Source organism: Microcebus murinus, chromosome 19, assembly GCF_040939455.1.
Source record: "Microcebus murinus isolate Inina chromosome 19, M.murinus_Inina_mat1.0, whole genome shotgun sequence".
In the NCBI taxonomy this organism is placed as follows: Eukaryota; Metazoa; Chordata; class Mammalia; order Primates; family Cheirogaleidae; genus Microcebus; species Microcebus murinus.
Genome location: NC_134122.1, coordinates 19326229 through 19337355, shown reverse-complemented (window position 1 = coordinate 19337355; position 11127 = coordinate 19326229). Strand labels below are relative to the sequence as shown.

Genomic DNA, 11127 nt, shown 5'->3' with positions numbered 1-11127 from the left:
TATGAAAAGAACATTCTGCCTAGAGCTATGATAATATGACTGACGTTTGCTACAAATGAAAGAGCTGGAATTGGAGGCATTTAGAAGCTCAGAATAAACAGACTAATTGGAGGAATGAAATATCCATTAGTCTAAATGAATATTTCTATAAAGCTGCATGTTAGACATTGATAAAAAGAAATGATTAAATGCAGAATTAACCAAGATTAATTATTTTAATCAAGAGATTAATCACGATTATATCTTTACATTAGTTTGCTCTGCTGATGTTTGCTCAGCAATCTGGGGGAAAATCTGTTCATTTATCACCTTCGTGTTTGAAAATCGGCCCATATTTTATACAGTCGCCCATCCATCCTCACTAACCCCTTTGTAAGCAGATAAATAGCATTTGGGAAGAGAATGCTTGGGGCCAAGGACACAGAGCTGCATGCCAGGGACCCAGATTCAAAGAGGAGGAATTAAAAAAAAAATGATGGGAAAACCATATCTGTTCCTCATTTTGGTTCAGTTGCAAAATCTGGTAGTTTTTCCAGTTGAATTTCCCGAGATACTTAAGGGGTGGACTTATGGAATTGATGGCAGGTGCCTGCTGAGGTTATAGACGGTGCTATTGTGCAGACAACCACAGCTGGTGGGAATGGAGTAGGCAAGGGCTCCTCTGGCTCTTGGAAATCAAAGTACCCCAGTGCCAAAGGAGCTGTCAGAAACTGTGGGGAGTTGGGGAGAGGACAAAAAGATTTAGATGATGTAGGTTTGCCCTTGATCCTTTTATACATATTTCTACATCTTCAGCTCTTAACAGCTAAATTTGCTGATAAGTATCCAAATCTAGCTCTCTCTGGGCCTCTGTCTTTTCAGTAAAACATATCTCCATTCACCTACTGTTGTTCATGCCAGGAAACTAGAATCATTCTTAACATATTCTGTCTTTATTACTCCCCCAACCAACCAACACACACACACACACACACACACACACACACACATATTCATATTTTACTGGGGAGAAAGCTGAGTCATGGGAGTTTAAATAATTGGACTGAGGCCAGTAGATCAATCTGGGGAGAATTGAGATCTTAACAATATTGAATGTCCTAATTCATGAAGGTCGTATATTTCACCATTGACTTAAGTAATCTTTAATTTCTCTCAGCAATGTTTTGTAGTTGTCAATGTATAATACTTGCACTTGATCACTTCTCAGCCTTTTGGCTAAGACCAAATGTAATATCTATTCTTATCAGTTTAATACTTGCAATTATTCCATTAAAACTATTCCTTAGAATAGAATGGTTTTCTTAATTTCACTTTGAGATTATTCTTTGCTAATATACATAAATACAATAGATTTTTGTATATTGGTCTTGTATCCTGTGACTTTGTTGAATTCGTGTATTTCTTCTAGCAGGTGTGTGTGTGTGTGTGTGTGTGTGTGTGTGTGTGCATGTTTATTCCTTAGAATTTCCTACAGAAAAGACTTTGTCATCTATAAATAAAAATAGTTTTATCCTTTCCTTCCAATCTGGATGCCTTTCATGTCTTTTTCTTGCTTAACTGCATTGGCTAGGAGCTCTAATATAATGTTGAATAATACATGTATCAAAAAGAAAGTTAAAATGGAAATTATAAAGTATTTTGAATTGTGTTAAAATGAAAATTCAACATAATCATTTGTGAGATGCTTTATTTAGGAAAGCATTCAGCTTGTTACCATTGAGTGTAATGTTAGCTTTAGATTTTTGTAGATGACATTTATCAGGTTGAGAATATTCTATTCTATTCCTAGTTGACTAAGAATTTTTGTCAGGAATGGATGTCGGATTTTGTCACATATCTTTTCTGCATTTATTGGAATAATCATATTTTGGTTTCTTTTTAATTTGTTTATATGGTGAGTTATAGTTGATTGCTCTTTGAAAGTTAAGCCAAACTTGCAATCCTGAAATAATCACCCAGCATATGTATTGATTATTATATATTATCCTTATTAAATATTGTTGGATTCAATTTACCAAAATTTTGTTTAAAATGTTTATTTATGCCTATGTTCATGATGGAAATTGATCTGCAGTATTCTACTTTTGTAATGTCTTTGGTTTTGGTATTAGGGTATTCCTTGCTTCATAGAATGAGTTGGGAAATATTCCCTCATTTTCAGTTTTCTGGAAAAGATTCTATAGAATTGTTAGCATTTTCTTCTCTTATGAGACAGGGATTGGGATGCTTCGTGCTTAGGGACTGGTAGTAACTTGACTCTTTAGATTAATCCTAAGCCAGAATAGGGATTCGATGAAGTGGGCAAGAGACAAACAAATTTATTTTCAGTACTTTCCTTTGTTCAACTATCCAGCATGTCTTTTAAGAGATTTTACTAAGAGCCAGTCCTGTCTCAAGATACAACGCTGACAAAGTGTGTGCCCTACAGGCAAGGTTCACACTCTGTGTCTCCAAGCTGAGGGTTCTCTTAAGACTTTCGTTTTGGTTTCCTTTTTTTGACTATGGGATTCCACTCTCCCATGCAGTTAATACAAGAGGGACTGAGTGCTTCCTTCTGCTTGATGGGAGCCATTCTTTCCCTCCAGAAAGGCAGCTCAAAAAGCCCAATTCTAGTCTATGTGGAGAAACACTCTTCCCTAACCTCACCAGGGAGTGGGGAGTATTACGGGCTGAGATAGGCTGTGGGCCTCAGATAAGGGGCCCAAGTCCCTGCCTGACCATATCTAATGCTGAAGGCTTCAGCGTTTTTCTACCTTGGTTGCTGGAGTCTTAGAGCTACTTGTAATAACCAGTTCACTGAAACTTTGCAATAGCCTTTGGAGAAACACCCTGATAAAAATGGTTCTCAACCCCAACTGACCTTCAGAGTCATCAGAATGAAATAGGAATGACTGTCCTACTCCCAGAGGTTCTGTTTCAGTGGGTTTGGTACAGTGATGCATATTCGGGGCTGAGAGCCATTCTGTCTAGAGCAATACAATGAATGATTTTGCTCAGGGTGTTCCTTCCTCATGTCCATTTTTTGATTTGATGGCAGAGTAGGCAGCTGGCAGGGGATTTGAGCATTTGGAGTGCTGGGACCAATCCAAACACCATCTCATCATTGCTACAGGGGTTGTATGAGGTACTGAGCTGGCTTCCAACACAGCCCGTGTCCTGAAAGACTTCACGTGTTTGCAAGCAATATGAGGGCTCTAGAAAGGAAGGATGAGCTGGAAAATGATGATGTGGTGGCATTGCCTTTCCTCTCCTGCCCCACCCCCAGATCTGAGATCTAAAAGGAAATTTCAACTCTTTCTGCACCACAACCATCCCCAACAATGAGAATGCCCCAGCTTCCCTTTTAGTGAGGCATAGAAACAACAGCTCTTGGCTCAATTCCTCCAAGGTTAGAAGAAGACTATGATACTCTTCTCTCTGGAGAAGGAGAGGTGTGAGGCATACCTCTAGGAGGCAGAGGGGTGGGCAGGATGACCTCTTGCCTTACCAGCTGTAGGTGCACTTGAATTTATTCCACCTGGGCAGACAGAAGTCCTGCACGTATATGGGTCTGCCCGGACTGGCATCCTTTAACTAATCTCATAACACTCCTTGTGCAAGGTGCATAATTGCAACTTTAGAGCCATCAGATAAAGTAGATGTGCAGTGTCATTGGTGTGCAGACAGACATCCAGCTGTGTTGCGGAGGTGACTGCCCTCTGAGGTCTGGAGCTGCAGGGCGGACAGTGAGGAGGGTGGATTAGAGGATGTGTGTGCCATTTACAATATTGAAATTGGATTCTTCTTGACTGGGGACTCACCACCCTGTGGAGCCGGATCAATGTTCAGAACGCGATGCAAACTCATGCTGGGTCTCCACTCAGGCACCGCCCCCTGGCTTTTGACAGTCAGTTGTTCAATCAATAAACAATTACTGGGCACCCTGCTGTGTTCCGGGCACTGGGCTGGAGATTTATTTATTGCTGCTAAATTCAAACTGCATACAGGGTTCTGGGCTTAGTGGTCATTCATTCGCAAGTACTTACGGAACCTCTGTGATGGTAACTATAATTGTCATCCAAAGTTATGCTAAATTTTTACCAGGTGCTGTTCTAAATGCTTTATATATAGTTAGGCATTTGATCCTTCCAACATCCTCTGAGGTAGATACTATTGTTATTCCAATTTTACAGATGAGGAAAGTGAAGCCTGAATAGGTCACAGAGCTAGTGAGTGAGAAAATTAGTGATTGAACCCAGGTGGTGTGATGCAAGAGTCAATACTCTTAACTACGCAGTGTGTGTCTGGCACAACATGAAGTTCATCTTACACTATGGGACTAAGGACGTGGTAGTGGATCTGAATCTGGGTTGTAAAGGTCACACTGCCTCAGTCTGAAGCTTGTGTCCTCTGCTTACTGGCCACATACCTTCTTGCAAGCAATTTAAACTCTTGGTGCCCCGTTTTCTTTATCTGTTACATGGGGGCAATAATAGCATGAATATTTAAAATTATTGCAAAGATTGCATGACATAACACAGGTATTACAAGGTATTTTATCAAGCATAGGATGTGGCATGTTGTTATAAATTGGTAAATATCAGTGATGATAATAATAATCGATCAGTCCTCAAAAAATTCATAATCTAGTCACAAAGAATATTTCCATCCCTAAATGTTTGCTATTCCAGCTAATTTGTGTGCAGGAATGGGGCAGGGGGCAAAGATGTTCAGACAGATGGTTTTCAATGGGTTCCTTGAGGGCAGTGAATTTGTCTTGTTTGCTGCTGCATCCTTGGCTCCTAAGCATGTCCTTCACAAGTAGGTGCTCACCAAATAGTATACATTTAATCGGTTAATCACCTCATCAATCCACAGATACAAATACCAGATTAGATGAGTTCTTGGCATATACTAACTCTGAAATCTGGCAGATTCTGATCTGTGTTTAAGAATCATGCTTCCATCATATCAGTGCTAGGGTGAAGAGAAAGGAGGGAAAATATTTGAGGCATCTTGAGACCTGGTCCTTGAGAGCCTATTAAGACTTTGTAGAAGCAAAGGAATGTGGTGGGCATGTGTGGCATAAGTAAATGCCAAGACATCAGAGAATGCATTTGGAAGATGGGGATGGGTCACTCTGGCTGAGACAGCATGTCATTTACATGAACTACAAGGAATGAGACTGGGAAGAAGGCTTGGAGCCTGGTTGTGAAGGGATGATGTGGAGTTCAGACTTTATCCAGTTAGCATTAAAGCATTTCCAGTGGTTGTGATGTTCCTGAATAGACCTGAAACTGGAATGATTGAAGCCTGGGTAATTCAGTAAGACACACTTGGAATAACCCAAGCAAGAGGTGACAAGGTCCAAGGAAACTGGGTAAGAAGGCAGACACACCTCATGCTAGTTACCGATTAGACATTGAGATGAGCAGAAGGGAAGTGGAGGATGATGAGGGGCTGATCATTCTGATGTACCCTCTCATGTCTCAGGACAGCTTTCCGTTGAACCTGACCTGCCAAGGTTGTCTTGGGATCTAGGATTATACCCAATAATTAGTTATCTCTCTGTATCTTTCTTTAATAACTGACTTCAGAAAGACCCTAATGCATCCTTGCTCCTGTTTCTCAGGGACATCTGCAAATAGCAGTTGAAGCTGGGTGAAGCTACAGGCTCTAGTTCCGCCACTACCCAAGTACTCCCTTGACCAAGTCACTCCATGTCTTTATCTGACCATATTAGATCAGCGCCCTTCAAGAGTTTGTGGAGGTGCTACGCTGAAAGCCACTGGAAGGTGTCAGGTCTCCTTCCTGGTTCTAAATATATCAAATTCTTTGTGATCCAGTTTCCCTGTAAGTTTGAATTTAATCAATGTTTTGTGAATAAGTGAATAAAAAATAAATGCATTAATTCTTGAGTACTAAACTCTTATAATTAAAGAGAACATACTTTGTTTATGAGAAATACCCCAGTGTAGGTACATGTTTTGAGTTGCATTGTGTCCACCCTGGAATTTATACGTGGAAGTCCTAACCCCCAGCATCTCGGTAGGTGACATTATTTGGGGACAGGGTCTTTGCAGAGGTAATCAAGTTAAAATGAGGTCATTAAAGTGGGAATTAATCCAATATGACCAGTGCCTTCACAAAAAGGAGAAATTTTGGTGCAGAGACACCTATAGCAGGAAGGTGATGTGAACAGACAAAATGGCCATCTATAAGCCATAGAAAGGAGCCTGAATTAAAGCCTTCCCTTATGGTGTTCAGAAGGAATCAACCTTACTGACACCTTTATTTTGGACTTTTAGTCTCCAGAACTGTGAGACAATAAATTTCTGTTGTGATACTTTGTTACAGCAGTTCTAGACAAATAATACAGCAGAGTAACACCTAATCATTGTTCGTCATTTTAAAACATAGAAATAACATTTATGTATTCTCTTTTGATTGCCATGACTTTTTAAGGTGAACAGTGTATTATTATCATGATATAATAGTTAAGAAATTAAAGGTTTGGAAATGATAATTGTTATAATAATAACAGTGTTGCTGATCACGATAATAGTCATCATTTCCTAGGTTAGTATATGCCAGGCAGTCATCTAATAACTTTCAATCTTGAGATAATTTAGTATTATTTAGCTTATTTTACAAATAAGAAAATGAGATATTGTAATTTGCTAATGGCCACACAGCCAGTAAGTGGCAAAGTCAGGACTTTGAATCCTGAATAAAGATGTTCTTTATTTCAGAATTTTTTCTGCTAAATTCTTTCTATGCACAGCACATAGCATTGAGTGGAGCATTCACTCATAGATGCAACAGATAGTTATCCAACAATGTAATAGTCAGCTATAAAAAGAATGGAATTCTGTCATTAGCAACAACATGGATGGAGCTGGGGGTCACTATGTTAAGTGAAATAAGCCAGGCACAGAAAAGCAAATGTCATATGTTCTCACTCATATGTGGGAGCTAAAAAATTGATCCCATGGAGGCATTAAATAGAATGGCGGTTACCAGAGGCTGTGAAGGATAGTGAGGAGGGAGGAATAAAGAGAAGTTGGTAAACAGGTACAAATATACAATTAGATAAAAGGAATAATACCTGGTGTCCAGTAGCACAATAGGGTAACTATAGTTAAAAATAATTTATTGTATATTTCAAAATAGCTAGAAGAATAGATTTGTAATGTTTCCAACACAAAGAAACAATAAACTGTTTGAGGTAATGGCTATCCCAATTACCCAGATTTCATCATTACACATCGTATACTTGTACCAAAATATCATGTGTACCCCATAAATATATACAACTATTACATATCCATCAAAATTTTCAAAATTAAAAAAAGAATGATTCTCAAAATAATTATGCTCAGTAAAAGAAGACAGAAGACTATGTGTACTCTATTTATAGGAAATGCTAGAAAGTACAAACTAATCTATAGAAACAGAAAGCCAATCAGCTGTCAGCTGGGTCTGAGGGAGGGGTTACCCAAGGACAGAGAGAGGGACTGCAAAGGCACACAAGGACACTTTGGGGACTGATGGACTGCATGTCAATTATACTTCAAAAAACTATTTAAAGCGAAGAGAAAGGGAAATATTAGGGCAAGAATAAAATGGCAAGCACAGGGATAGGTACTGGATGAAGTGGAAAGAGTGGTCAGAAACAAAGCTAATTAACAAGCAACAGCCAAAGTTAGGAATCTGTATTTCACCCCGTATCGATAGAAAACTTGACTAATCTAATTTTTCCTCATGTAACAAGTCTGTAAATAAGCACTGTAAAGCTGGGGAGCAGGTTCTCGGAAGCTATAAAGTACGCAAACTCTTCCTGTCTTTGTGCCCCATGGTTCTTAGATTGTGGCGCCCATCCTTGAAATTGCAAGATAGTTCTTTATGTCCAGGCATCACAGGGAAAAGGGAGAAGGATGAAGGAACCAAGTTTTCTTTTGGGGGAAGCATCTTCTTTTTTTATTTGGGGAAAAAAGCCCTCAAGAGGGACTTTCACCTGCATCTCGTTTGTAAGAACACTCAGATGGACAAGGAGTCTGGTGAAATGAACAGAACAAAAGCTATTCCATTTCTGGGGCTCTGTTTATAAGAAAGAGTCAAAGAGGAGACATTGAGTAGACAACTAGCGGAGTCTGACACTGCTCGGCCACCGTCTCTGGAAGCTCTAGCTTGGAAAGAACTTTGGCATCAGATGATTCTGGAATAGAACCCAACCCATTTCCCACTGGCTCTATCAGCATGGTAGGATCAGTGCTCCCTGTGAGGTACCATGTTCTTTAAGAAATGGATTGGGGACAGAAGAATGGCCAACACACATATGAAGAAATGCTCAACATCTCTAATCATCAGGGAAATGCAAATCAAAACCACAATGAGATATCACTTAACCCCAGTGAGAATGGCCTTTATCAAAAAATCTCCAAACAATAAATGCTGGCGTGGTTGCGGAGAGAGAGGAACACTCCTACACTGCTGGTGGGACTGCAAACTAGTTCAACCTCTGTGGAAAGCAATATGGAGATACCTTAAAGCGATACAAGTGAATCTACCATTTGATCCAGCAATCCCATTGCTGAGCATCTACCCAAATGATCCAGTGACACTCTACAAAAAAGACACCTGCACTCGAATGTTTATAGCAGCACAATTCATAATTGCAAGGCTGTGGAAACAGCCCAAGTGCCCATCAATCCAAGAATGGATTAATAAAATGTGGTATATGTATACCATGGAGTACTATTCAGCTCTAAGAAACAATGGTGATATAGCACATCTTATATTTTCCTGGTTAGAGCTGGAACCCATACTACTAAGTGAAGTATCCCAAGAATGGAAAAACAAGCACCAGATATATTCTCCAGCAAACTGGTATTAACTGAGTGGCACCTAAGTGGACACATAGGTACTACAGTAATAGGGTATTGGGCAGGTGGGAGGGGGGAGGGGGGCGGGTATATACATACATAATGAGTGAGATGTGCACCATCTGGGGAATGGTCATGATGGAGACTCAGACTTTTGGGGGGAGGGGGGGAAATGGGCATTTATTGAAACCTTAAAATCTGTACCCCCATAATATGCCAAAATAAAAAAAAAATTAAAAAAAAAAAGAAATGGATTGGGATAGGTATATATACATTGTATTCAAAAGTGTGCCTATCCATGCGCATGTTCATGGAGGGATGTACTTGTCTGTAAATCATGATGCTCGACCTATGTGAAAAATTCCATATATGTTGGGTACATTTCAGTCTTCCCTGTCATTGGTTATTATACAATTAAAGAACAAAGATCATGACATGTTTTGCATTCAGAGGCCAGGTACTGACTCTGAAAATAGAAATGCATCTAGAAGAAGGTAATTTGGAACAAATCTGAATGTCCCTGAACCTTAGTTTATTTATTTATAATACAAGATAATGATATCCACATCACAGGATGGCTGAAAATGTAAAATGAAGTAGCAGGGCATACAACCCCTAGTATAGTGTCTGGTATACAGTAGTTATTCAAGATAAACCAAAAAAAATGCTCTCTGCCTTGTTGACTCTTTGGACATGAAAATATTGGAAAATGGTTGAGGAAACATACAGTAGCTTTTGAGAAACATGTGAGAGAACACCGAGCAGGTGGGGATACACATCAATGCCCACTCCTGGGCCATCTGATATGCCTCTGGTCCACAGACCTACTGACGTTTAGAATTTTGCTGCAACAAAATCTGATATATTTGACAAAAAATAAAAACAAAATCTAGGTGAACATCACCTGATTTCTCTCTGGAACTGAGATTTGTTCTGGAATTTTCACGAAGTTGCAACATGACAGGGAGCAATCTATTTTGGAAAAAAAAAAAAAAACCTAGTTCTTTTTTTATTGCAGATGTCTATGGAGCAACTCCCCTCCCTCCACCTGCTGCCTCTTTTCCAGAGTCAATCACAGGTTATTTTGGTGCCTCTGTGCCTTTATCTTGCAATCACTGCCCCAAATATAGATGCAAATATTGTTTTCTTTGTCAAAAGCACCTCCCACGCTCACATGGTGATTTAGCATTTCCCAGCCTCCCCAGTGCTGGTGCAAACCTCCCATTTTCTTTCAAGGGGCGGTCTTGTCTTAGTTCCCTGAAGGGCAAGTATGCTGCTGTCCTTGGTGCTGAAAAGAGATCTCTTCCTCCCCTCCCCCCATCCCCCACTACTACTCCTGGGAAAGGACAAAACATATTAGGTTGGGGAATAGCTCTGATCCACTCTGATATTCCCCAATATCCCCTGACAGGCTATGCCTTTCTTAGAACATTCAGTCTGATGTACCGAGGAGGCCACTCCTCTGTCCTTAGGTTCAGGCCAAGGTCAGACCTGCCCAAGCTTTAGCTAAAGATTGGAGTGAAATGGTACAGTCAACAAGAGGCAGAATGTTAGAAGAAACCCTTGATAGTCACATAGAGTTTGACACTAGACTCTCCTTAACCCCCTTGTGGGCATCAACTACAGAACTGTAACTCTCATTTCAAGATTTTCTGTGTACCTCCCTTGAACACTGTCTCCCTCGAAAGAACACTGCTTTTTGCAAGGTGAATATTACTGTGTGGAGGAGGATGATAATGAACATGATTTCTTCCTTTAGAGGCTCATGCTGTAGCATTGTAATGTGGGAGACAGATACCTACACTGATAACTATTTTATAGCATTACAACAGAACATATGCATATATATATATATATATACACAAAAATATAGATATATATGCACATATGTGTGTATGTATGTATATATGTGTTTCCTCTGTGTGTGCATGCATATAAAATTTATAGTAAAGTTAGGCTCAAGAAAAAGTTGAATATAAGCTGAAGAAGCTAGTAACTTCTTTGGAGGTCGTAATTAGAAAAGTCTTTCCAAAGTCTAACATTGGAGTTGGGCTTTTAAGGATGAGTAGGAGTTCAACATGTACACCAGGTTGGCAAAAAACCTTCTGGGAATAAGCTATGCTGTTTGAAAGAAATGTACATAGTGGCATAAAAGTGAGCAGATTGCCAGCCACATGTGACTAGACTGAGCAGAAGAGCCCATCAAGTTGATGATGGTGGAAAGAAGGTTCTGGAATGTGAATAAACACTATTAAGGTAGAGA

The 11127-nt window shown here is 39.7% G+C and overlaps 1 pseudogene; it reads left to right on the top strand.

Moving 5' to 3' along the window:
* Positions 1-1195: 1195 nt before the first annotated feature.
* LOC142862529 (uncharacterized) lies at positions 1196-1298 on the top strand (annotated as a pseudogene).
* Positions 1299-11127: the final 9829 nt, after the last annotated feature.